Source organism: Bufo gargarizans, chromosome 1 (genome assembly GCF_014858855.1).
Source record: "Bufo gargarizans isolate SCDJY-AF-19 chromosome 1, ASM1485885v1, whole genome shotgun sequence".
Lineage (NCBI taxonomy): Eukaryota > Metazoa > Chordata > Amphibia > Anura > Bufonidae > Bufo > Bufo gargarizans.
The window spans coordinates 457471728-457483215 of NC_058080.1; the positions used below are offsets into that span (position 1 = coordinate 457471728).

General features: G+C 47.7%; 1 non-coding gene across 1 annotated transcript; it reads left to right on the top strand.

Moving 5' to 3' along the window:
* Nucleotides 1-2075: 2075 nt before the first annotated feature.
* On the top strand, nucleotides 2076-2147 carry TRNAQ-UUG. Its single transcript has one exon. It is a non-coding gene; the product is annotated as a tRNA-Gln (tRNA).
* Nucleotides 2148-11488: the final 9341 nt, after the last annotated feature.

Consider the following 11488-nt stretch of genomic DNA (forward strand, 5'->3'; position numbering starts at 1 on the left):
TCAGACTGAGCGGCTTCACACGGATCGGTTCAGTGAACTGAATCAATTCAAATGAATGATTCGTTCATGAACTGGACATCACTAGCAAGGAATGATCAATTGCCCCCCTCTAGCGATGCAATAAAGTTCAACTCAAGTCACTGACAAATGAGAGGGGGTAAAAAAAAAAATAAAATTATGGATTAAGGGACAAAAATCTTTCCAGAAAGAACAAAATTATGGTACAGTGGACCAGCTTTTTAATAGAACCATTATAGAAAAATGATGGGCAAATAAGGTGTGCCTGGTTTACTGAGAATATGGGATTAAACCATACCTATATATAATAGTTTCATTGCCTAGACGGACGGTTAAAAATAACAAAATAAATCTTTATTGAAAACTTTTATAGTAAAATCGCTCAGCTTGTATTGCCTTACTAAAATCACCAAGAAAGACAGGCAGATCGGGAGTAGTTTCTGAATAAGACTATGGTATGTATTCAGTCTAGTCAGCACTAAACATGGTCAGAGCAGGAGGTATGCTTATGGATTTTAGCAATACCTATATATGCACACTAAGGTACAACTTCTCTGCTTTGACCAGGTTCCCTTAATAAAATTATACTAGCACCATTCACTGGACATACAGAGATATTCCAGTGGTGTGTACCAAAGATGCACATGCTCTTCGCCTAGAGTGGGTGTAAAGTCCTACTATATCAGCGATATGTCCGTGTAGCTACTGTCATTATTGGCCAGGTGAGGGGATATCCCCTCACTATTGAACACAGCAGCTCTCCATCCCCCACAGATACCTGGGCTAGCTCCCCAAGCCCTCCTCCGCTAGCTGCTATACCCTCTCCCGCCACTCCTGATCCCCCACATTCCTGGGAAGTATACCTCAGCCAATTCCCTACAAAAGAGGACTTTTGGATGCTCATATCTGAAGTTAAGGGGGCCTGTAGAGCAGAGATTGCCGCCATCCATACTGACATTAAGCACATTCGACCGGGTGGACTCACTTGAAAACGCACATGATGACACCAGACAGTACATATCCACCCTCCACAAGTCTGTAACATCACAGCTCTCAGGGAAACGGGTCGAAACCTGGAGGACCTCGACAACAGGGGCCGTAGAAATACAACTGGGGATGAGGACCTTTTTGTCACCTTGGAGGCTATCTTTAATATGATTCTTGGTGAGCCGCCCTCGCACAAGATTAAATTGGCCAGATCCCACAGAGCGCTCAACCCAAGGGCACCTCCACTCGGCTCAGGGACATAATCTGCTGTGTCCATGATTACACCCTCAAAGAGGCCATTATGACAAAGGTCCGGGCTCTACGTAATTTTTAATTCTACGGAGCCCCAGTGCAGTTTTTCCCTGACCTCTCCTGGCTTTCCCTGCAAAAAACTAGACATCTACAGGCCCTCCTCACATTGCTGCTAGACCGTCAAATAGCATACTGATGGGGATTTCCATTTGCCTTGTCAGCGCGTCATCAGGGAAAGACAGCAACCATATGCTCCTTCTCGGATCTGCACCTCTTTTGTGAGACGCTGGGACTTTCTATACCTGCAATGTCGGACTGGGAGATTGAACCCCCTGTCCCACTGCCACCCCGGATTTTGTCCCAGGCGGCTAAAGAGAAGAGCGGGACCGAACACAACTTCATCCTCATCTATACGGGTCCATCCTCACCAGGGCATTGGTCACCAGATTGACCATCACCATCACCATGCTGCTTCAAGCACCACCACTCCTCTGCCTCCTTCCGCTCTTCATTTACCTGACTGCAGTGGTGATGTGCCCATACTGTATACAGACATGACTTTTATAGCCAGTCACTGGCCTCAGCAGTATGTGGCATATGACCATAGGGAGGCAGAGGAGCAGGGGTATGGGTCCAAGGGGTAAGTATGGGACAACTCCTTTAAGATTTCATTTTCTGAGGTAATTCTTGTAAGTCCCAAAAATTACCTGCAAATATGTTCAGATCTATAATTACTTCTGACTTGTGCTTTGCTACTCCACCCAATCCTGATCTAAACTTGTTCTTAGACAAGATTAGCACAGTACTTTGTCAAAAGAGGTTCCATGGTGTAATGGTTAGCACTCTGGACTTTGAATCCAGCGATCCGAGTTCAAATCTCGGTGGAACCTTGTATTTTTTTAAACATTGCTGCCAGACAAAATTATACAGAAGAATGTATTCAATTATGCTACATTTAAAGCAAAATTTCATTCCAGAGACAAAGTTCCTTATATAAGGCCAATGTGTCCCCACTACATTTCTCTTTATGGATTAAGGGACAAAAATCCTACCAGAAAGAACAAAATTATGGTACAGTGGACCAGCTTTTTAATAGAACCATTATAGAAAAATTATGGAAAATTATGGGCAAATAAGGTGTGCCTGGTTTACTTAGAATATGGGATTAAACCATACATATATATAACAGTTTCAGTGCCTAGATGGACAGTTAAAAATAACAAAATAAATATTTATTGAAAACTTTTATAGTAAAATCACTCAGGTTGTATTGCCTTACTAAAATCACCAAGAAAGACAGGCAGATCGGGAGTAGTTTCTGAATAAGACTATGGTATGTGTTCAGTCTAGTCAGCACTAAACATGGTCAGAGCAGGAGGTATGCTTATGGATTTTAGCAATACCTATATATGCACACTAAGGTACAACTTCTCTGCTTTGGCCAGGTTCCCCTAGTAAAATTATACTACCACCATTCACTGTACATACAGAGATATTCCAGTGGTGTGTACCAAAGATGCACTACAGAGTCACATGCTCTTCGCCTAGAGTGGGTGTAAAGTCCTACTATATCAGCGATATGTCCGTGTGGCTACTGTCATTAATGGCCAGGTAAGGGGATATCTCCTCACTATTGAACACAGCAGCTCTCCATCCCCCACAGACAGTGTCGGACTGGGGTACCTAGGGCCCACCAGTAAAATTTATTTTGGGTGCCCACCGTACGGATACATTCAAATATAATAAACAAGTTTTTTATATGAGCACAGGCTGGTTGAGGGGCTGCACATTGAATATATGTATGTAGTGCAGTAAATCTAATGTGTTATGTGTCACTTGTGCAGGGGGTGGGATACTAGGGGCCCATCTTGCTCAGGAACCCATCGGGGGATTCCCCGGTACCCCTGTGGGCCAGTACAAGCCTGCCCACAGATACCTGGGCTAGCTCCCCAAGCCTTCCTCCGCTAGCTGCTATACCCTCTCCCGCCACTCCTGATCCCCACATTCCTGGGAAGTATACCTGTAACGGTCACGTCCACACACACACAGGGGGGAGGATAGTGACCACTGCGCTCCACCCTCACCCCTGGCCCTGCCTACTTGCCTCACGAGTCCTGATGACAGGGGACAACTGGATGGCAGTCCCTAACTAAGAATATGTGGAGGGAAGACAGACGAGACAAATAACGGATAGTGAACGGTCAAAACCAAGAGAGCTACGCAGTACAGAGGGATAAGCAAAGAATGGTCAGGAGAAGCCGGGATCAAATACCAGGAGAGTAGAGAAGTACAACAGGAGTCCGCAAAGAATAGTCAGGTGGAAGCTGAGGTCAAAATACCAGGAGGGATGCGCAGTACAGGAGGAGCAGGCAAAGGATCGTCAGGGAACAGGATCAGGTAAGCATACAGGTATCCAACAAATCGCCAGGAACCTAAAATTAAATGCTAGCTAAATGGGGTCATGTGATGTGGCTAGCGTCACATGACCCGCAGCAGGAAGTACAGCTGAGCACCGAGTGCTCAGACCTCGCCTGGTTGCTGGGGGAACTGGGGACGCCGGCAGCACGGAGGAGACATGCGTGGCCGGTCTGTCCCGCCCCCTATCACCAAGGAGACGAGGACACGCTCAGCTCCTGCACAGAAACGGGACGCCGGCGGCGCTGAGGAGAGTGAGCGTCTCAGCGTCTCGTTACAATACCTCAGCTAATTCCCTACAAAAGAGGACTTTTGGATGCTCATATCTGAAGTTAAGGGGGCCTGTAGAGCAGAGATTGCATACGCACTGACATTAAGCACATTCGACCGGGTGGACTCACTTGAAAACGCACATGATGACACCAGACAGTACATATCCACCCTCCACAAGTCTGTAACATCTCAGCTCTCAGGGAAACGGGTCGACACCTGGAGGACCTCGACAACAGGGGCCGTAGAAATAATATCAGAGTCCGGGGTCTTCCGGAGACAACTGGGGATGAGGACCTTTTTGTCACCTTGGAGGCTATCTTTAATATGATTCTTGGAGAGCCGCCCTCGCACAAGATTAAATTGGCCAGATCCCACAGAGCGCTCAACCCAAGGGCACCTCCACTCGACTCAGGGACATAATCTGCTGTGTCCATGATTACACCCTCAAAGAGGCCATTATGACAAAGGTCCAGGCTCTACGTAATTTTGAATTCGACGGAGCCCCAGTGCAGTTTTTCCCTGACCTCTCCTGGCTTACCCTGCAAAAAACGAGACATCTACAGCCCCTTCTCACATTGCTGCCAGACCATCAAATAGCATACCGATGGGGATTTCCATTTGCCTTGTCAGCGCGTCATCAGGGAAAGACAGCAACCCTATGCTCCTTCTCGGATCTGCACCTTTTCTGTGAGACGTTGGGACTTCCTATACCTGCAATGTCGGACTCGGAGATTGAACCCGCCGTCCCACCGCCACCCCGATTTGGTCCCAGGCGGCTAGGAAGAGAAGAGCGGGACCGAACATGACTTTATCCTCATCTACATGGGGTCCATCCTCACCAGGACATTGGTCACGAGATTGACCTTTATAACCTAAGTGGAGGGGGACGACCCTGATTCAGCCTCTGCACTGCTTGCATGAGCAGTAGTTTTTTCCCTGTTGCAGATATTCCACATACCTATGTTCTTATCGGCCTTTTATATTTGTTATTTAGTCAGTTACTTTTTCTTTGATGTTATCTTGTTTTCTTTGTAGTGGTGCGGACCTACGTGAGCACAGGTTGACCTTAGAAGGTCTAATTAGTGTAATGCAAGGCACCAACGAAACAGACCAGTGAGGATAAAGTCATAGGGGTTTATTAACAAAATAAACAAAGTCCAGTTAAACTTCACTGGGCAAATATCAGGCAAACAAAAAACAAAGGAAAGCCAGGAGTAGTCCCGATCCATGCATAAGTCTCTGTGCAACTTGCCAGGTAAACGGATGCGTCACGGAAAGTCTCAGGTCCTGGGTCCCACTGGAACGGACGGAGACCCAGCAAACTTCAGTTAGTAGCTAGCAGTACTGACCTGCACCTGGATAAGGAAGGATAACTATGGAGGCCACCTTTTATGTGCCTGCTAACAAATCCCAGGGCGCCAAGTGTCCACTCCCCATAGGTCATGAACCTGCCCTACACCTGTGTATAAGGCTTTGGTCGGTCATTAGTCAATTAGACCAATGCTGGCCCCCTAATCTGCTTTGAACTTACGGCCAGGTGCTATTCCCTTTGCTGGTCGGCGAAGTGTAGAAGAAGCGCATACGCACGACCGTGTATTTCCTTGCAAAATCGTTTTCAAATTTAAAATGCGGATGCACGACAGGCTCTTTCCCAATAGGCACTGGAGACAAGCTCGGCCGCAGAGTACTGCCACTAGCCCAGCCAAGCTGTCTCCGAAAGCCATGCTGTCTTGCCCTTCGGCGCACATGCGAACGCATCCCCGCGTCGGTTCGCAAAGGGGTCGGAGCTGGTGTATCAATGGAGACACACGTAACCTGTCCCGGAGCTCCACGAGGACCCTTTTTGGTCACACCGGAGTGCGAGACAGGTGAGGATCTTACATTACTCCCCCTCGAGGAGGCGGCTCAGAAGACTCCAAGCAAGCTTTCCCCGGATTATCCTGGTGGAAGGCTGCCACCAACTCATCCACATGCATTTGACGAGCAGGTACCCAACATCTTTCCTCTGGACCAAAACCCTTCCAGTCTACCAAGTATTGGAGAGACCTCTGGACAAAACGATAGTCCAAAATCCTGTTAACCTCGAACTCTGGCACTCCTTGGACCTCCAACAGGGTTGGAGTTTGAATGAAGGGGCAGAGTCGGCCACCGATTTGAGAAGTGATACATGAAAGGTGTTCACTCCTCGAATCGACAGTGGAAGAGCAACCTTGTACGTAACTCGGTTGATCTTCTGCGTCACCGGGTATGGACCAATGAATCGAGGACCCAACTTGGAAGACGGCTGATGCAGCGGAATGTTCCGGGTGGAGACCCACACCTGATCTCCCACCTTAAACTTTTGCTTTACAGTTCGATGACGATCAGCAAATTTCTTCTGTTGTGCCAACTACCAAATGGGACGTCTATCCTCGAACCATTGATCCTAAAAAATGTAGTAGTAGGATAGCACCACTTACTAGAATGAATAGTCCGTGATATGGCGGCGGTGCTCGTGGCATTAGATCCCGGCCTCAGGGATCCCGCAAATGTAGAAAAAGCTTCAGGGAAGTCACGGCACTCTCATAGTTGCCACTTGGGGAACAGCCTATTCGTTCAGAAATTTCTTTCTGTGTCTTATCCTCTTGCTTGAGGGTGTCAATGATGGCCTTCTGGACAGCAGTCAGGTCGGCAGTCTTACCCATGATTGCGGTTTTGAGTAATGAACCAGGCTGGGAGTTTTTTAAAGCCTCAGGAATCTTTTGCAGGTGTTTAGAGTTAATTAGTTGATTCAGATGATTAGGTTAATAGCTTGTTTAGAGAACCTTTTCATGATATGCAAATTTTTTGAGATAGGAAATTTGGGTTTTCATGAGCTGTATGCCAAAATCATCAATATTAAAACAATAAAAGGCTTGAACTACTTCAGTTGGTGTGTAATGAATCTAAAATATATGAAAGTCTAATGTTTATCAGTACATTATAGAAAATAATGAACTTTATCACAATATGCTAATTTTTTTTAAAAGGACCTGTATAAGATATCCATTTTTGGCTGGTTCCTGGGTTGCTGATACATGGGGCATGGTCTGCATTTTGTGTGAATTATGCTAAGATTCCGGGTGTAATCCATGAGTTGGGTGAGCGGCACTGCTAGTATTCGCCTCATTCCTCTTCCATTATGGAACTTATCTCCTGTCTTACAGTGTCCTTTATTACATTTTGTTTGATTCAGGACCTGGGGTTGACATACTGTCATGCGGTGGAGGGCATTTGCGTGTTTCCGGGACTCCCGATCATGTGACCGATATGCCGAACTTGTGACCATTGGGAATCTCATTCCATAACTCGCGCATGTGCAGTGACATGCGGGAGATGCCACTTATCGCACTCATACTACCGGGTGGATTCTCACAGCTGGGATTGTTATATTGATATACTGCTGAATTTTGTCACTTGAAGAACATGATTGGGTAAATATGTCGTGGGAGGGATTGACCTTTCTGAGGGACATCCCCTCAAGCAATCCGGATTGAATGATACACTTATATACTGTATGTATTGAAGTTCACTTGTAAACCATATGTAGCTTGAGAAAGACCTGTGTGTCGAAATGTTGCTGTATTTTTCGGTGTGATTAAACACTAAGTGTCACACCGGTGACAGGTTTGAGAAGGTCTGAAAGATTATCTGCTCATTAGTGATCTGACAGCATCTTTTGGTTTCACTTTGTGTGTTGCTTGTATGTCCACACCTCCTGTTCAGGTGTGGATTATGTGACCTTTACCTCCCCCTATTTAGTTTGACTTCACCCATCACTCCTTGCTCTGGATAGCTTCAGTGTTCAGTGTCCGCTTGTTGTGTTTTGTATTCCCCCCCCCCTCTGTTGTTTACTAGGCCTCATTGAGACGCTGGTTTCTTCACCAGGGAAGGAGCGGGTTGTCTCTGCCCTGTCATTAAGTCTAGGGCATCTGAGGGCCACCAGGGTTTTCTAGGTTCCTGTGTATGGGCATCTGTACCATCGAGAGGTGCCCATACGGATAGGAGTTAGGGCCAGGAGCAGGGTTTCATAGGTGGTGACCCTTTTTCTTCCCTAGCGATGAGGCCTAGTGTCTTTTCCCTTCCGTCCTGTTGTCTTTTGGTGTCCTCCGCTACTACATCCGTGACACTAAGTTTTGATTCAAGTATGAGAGTGCCGTGACTTCCCTGAAGCTTTTTCGAACCATTGATCCACCACCGGTTAATCAGTGGAGGGCCCGGCCAGAGAAGAGAGCCTTGGATCCTGCCCCCCATGCACCTGAATGGAGACATCTTAGTGGAAGCATGCTCAGAGTTGTTATAAGCCACCTCTGCGAAGGGTAGATGCGCGGACCATTCCTCCTGGCAGTCTGATACGAAGCACCGGAGATATTGCTCCAGGGTCTGGTTAGTCCTCTCCATCTGTTGGTCTCTGGTTGAAAACCGGAAGAGAAAGACAAATTTATACCCAACCGGGAGCAGAAAGAACATCAGAACCGAGAGATGAATTGAACACCTCTATCTGAAACAATATCATCCAGCGCTCCGTGTAATCGAAGGACATGATTCAAAAACAGATATGCCAATTCGCTGGCAGAGGGCAATCCGGGAAGTGGGATAAAATGGGCCATTTTACTAAAACGGTCCACCACTACCCAGATTGTCGTACTTCAAGAGGACCTTGGCAAATCTGTGATGAAGTCCATGGAGATGTGAGTCCATGGAACCTGAGGAATGGGCAGTGGGAGCAAAGAACCAAAAGGGGTGGACCGAGACGATTTACATTGAGCGCACACACTACATGCCTGGATGTAGGCCTTAACATGCACGGATATACTGGGCCACCAAACGTGACGTTTAACAAGAGCAAGTGTTTTCTTAACACCCAGATGCCCTGCAGATTTGGAGTCATGAAGCCGTTGGATAACCTGTAACCGAAAGTTAACTGGTACAAACCATCGCCCCTTGGGCTTGATGGGCGGACTCTCTGCCTGTGAAGGCTCGAGAAGAGAGGACAAGTCCTCCACTACCTCTGCGGTCCCTAGTGCGGACAGAAAACATTTAGTGGGAAGAATAGTCTCTGGCTCAGAGCTCAGGATGGAAGCAGCAGGACAGAGCATCTGCCTTCACATTTTTAGAACCTGGCTTATACGTGAGGCGAAAAACAATGCCCACCGAGCTTGTCAGGAGTTGAGTCTCTTGGCAGTCTCTAGGTACTCAAAATTTTTGTGGTCAGTGTAATCTGTAATGGGATGTTCCGCACCCTCTAGCCAATGTCTCCACTCTTGAAAAGCCAATTTTACTCCCAGAAGTTCTCTATTGCCGATGTCATAATTACACTCGGCTGGACAAAGCTTCTGAGAGAAGAAGGCACAGGGATGTAACCTCTCAGGGACTCCAGAATACTGTGAAAGAACTGCCCGAACACCAACCTCGTAGGCGTCTACCTTGAGGACAAAAGGTCGGGAAGTGTCTGGATGAGTAAGGATTGGCGCAGTGCAAAAGGCCTGCTTTAGCGTTTCAAAGGCTCTGTGTGCCTCTCTCGTCCACTTTGAAGGATTAGCTCCCTTCTTAGTGAGGTTATTGAGAGGTACCACTATCGCAGAGAAATTCTTAACAAACTTGCGGTAGAAGTTGGCAAAGCCTAAGAAACGCTGCAGTCCCTTCAGATCCTTAGGCCGAGGCCAATCCAAGACAGCAGAAAGTTTTTATGGATCCATAGCCAGTCCCCTTTCTGAGATAATGTACCCCAGAAAAGGCAATTCCGTTACCTCAAACATACACAAGTTTGGCAAAGAGGCGGTTCTCCCTCAGTTTCTGGAAAACCTGACACACGTGTCTCCGATGAGACACCAGATCCGACGAGTAGATTAGTATGTCTTCTAAATAGACAACAACAAATCTACCTAAGAAATCCATGAGGACATCATTGATCAACTCCTGGAAGACCGCAGGACCATTACAGAGACCAAAAGGCATAACGAAATACTCATAATGCCCATCCCTGGTGTTGAATTCGGTCTTCCATTCATCAGCTTCTCTGACACGTACCAAGTTATATGCACCCCTCAAATCGAGTTTGGCGAAGATCCGGGCCCCTGCCACCTGAGAAAACAAATCGTCAATCAGAGGCAGAGGGTACCAGTTCTTCACCGTGATCCGATTGAGGGCGCAAAAGTCGGTGCAGGGTCTCAAGCCTCCATCCTTCTTCTCCACGAAGAAGAACCCGGCTCTAGTAGGGGAAGTGGATGGACGAATAAAAACCCTTCTCGAGATTCTCTTTAATATAATCATGCTGGGCCTGAATCTCAAGCCCAGTGAGATTATATAGATGTCCCCGGGGTAGCATGGTACCTGGCAACAGATCTATGGGACAATCATATGACCTATGGGGAGGTAACACATCAGCCCCCTGTGGACTGAACATGTCCTGGAAGTGATGGTAATGCTGGGGTAATGTACTTAATACTTCTGTGGAGGCTAGTGGCAACTCAGGACATATGCACCGAGTGAGGCATTCAGTACTCCACCGGCAAATCTGACCTGAGCCCCAGTCCACTATCGGATTATGTAGTCTCAACTAAGGGAGACCCAAAATCACAGGAGTGAATGGCATGTCCAGGACAAAAAGGCTTAAGGCAGGGGTGTCAAACTCAAATTCATCGGGGGCCGCATCAGCAGTTTGGTCACCCTCAAAGGGCCGGGGGCCGGCATCTGCTTTTATAATGACAGCGGGGCCCGTGCAGTGACTGTATTCTACTACATGGGCCCCGCTCACTGTATAATCGTATCTCTAATAGTTAATGGTTACCGTATGTATATAATCGCATAAGGAGCGCTGTGTATTACCGGTACTTACAACTACAAGCGCTCGCCGAGAGGAGGGAGGCAGGCCGGGAGGACAGGCGCTGGCAGTGTGAGTCATACGTCATGCGCCCACGCCGCCTGCTTCATTAATAAAGTGGGCGGCGCAGGCGCGTGACGTATGACTCACACTGCCAGCACCCATCCTCCCAGCCTGCCTCATCCCTCCTCTCGGCGAGCGCTTGTAGTTGTAAGTACCGATAATACACAGCGCTCCTTATGCGATTTTTTTATCACTTCCTATCACTTTATCATATGCAAATTACGTGTCTACCAGCGAGTAGGGCAGTTACTTGCTGGTAGCAGCCGCATCCTCTTGTCATGGAGACGCCCCCTCCTCATGTTGATTGACAGGGCAGCGAACGCGCTTGTTCTCTGGCTTGCCCTGTCTGCATTCAAAATCTGGCGCCTGCGCCGTACCTGTCCATCCTCAATGCGCCTGCGCCGATGACGTCACATCTACACCCGGCGCCTGCGCCGACTGAAGACAGGTACGGCGCAGGCGCCAGATTTTCAATGCAGACAGGGCGAGCCAGAGAACAAGAGCGCTCGCTGCCCTGTCAATCAACATGAGGAGGGGGCGTCTATATGACAGGAGGATGTGGCTGCTACCAGCAAGTAACCGCCCTGCTCGCTGCTAGACAGGTAATTTGCATATGATAAAAGTACGTTTTTAGGAGAA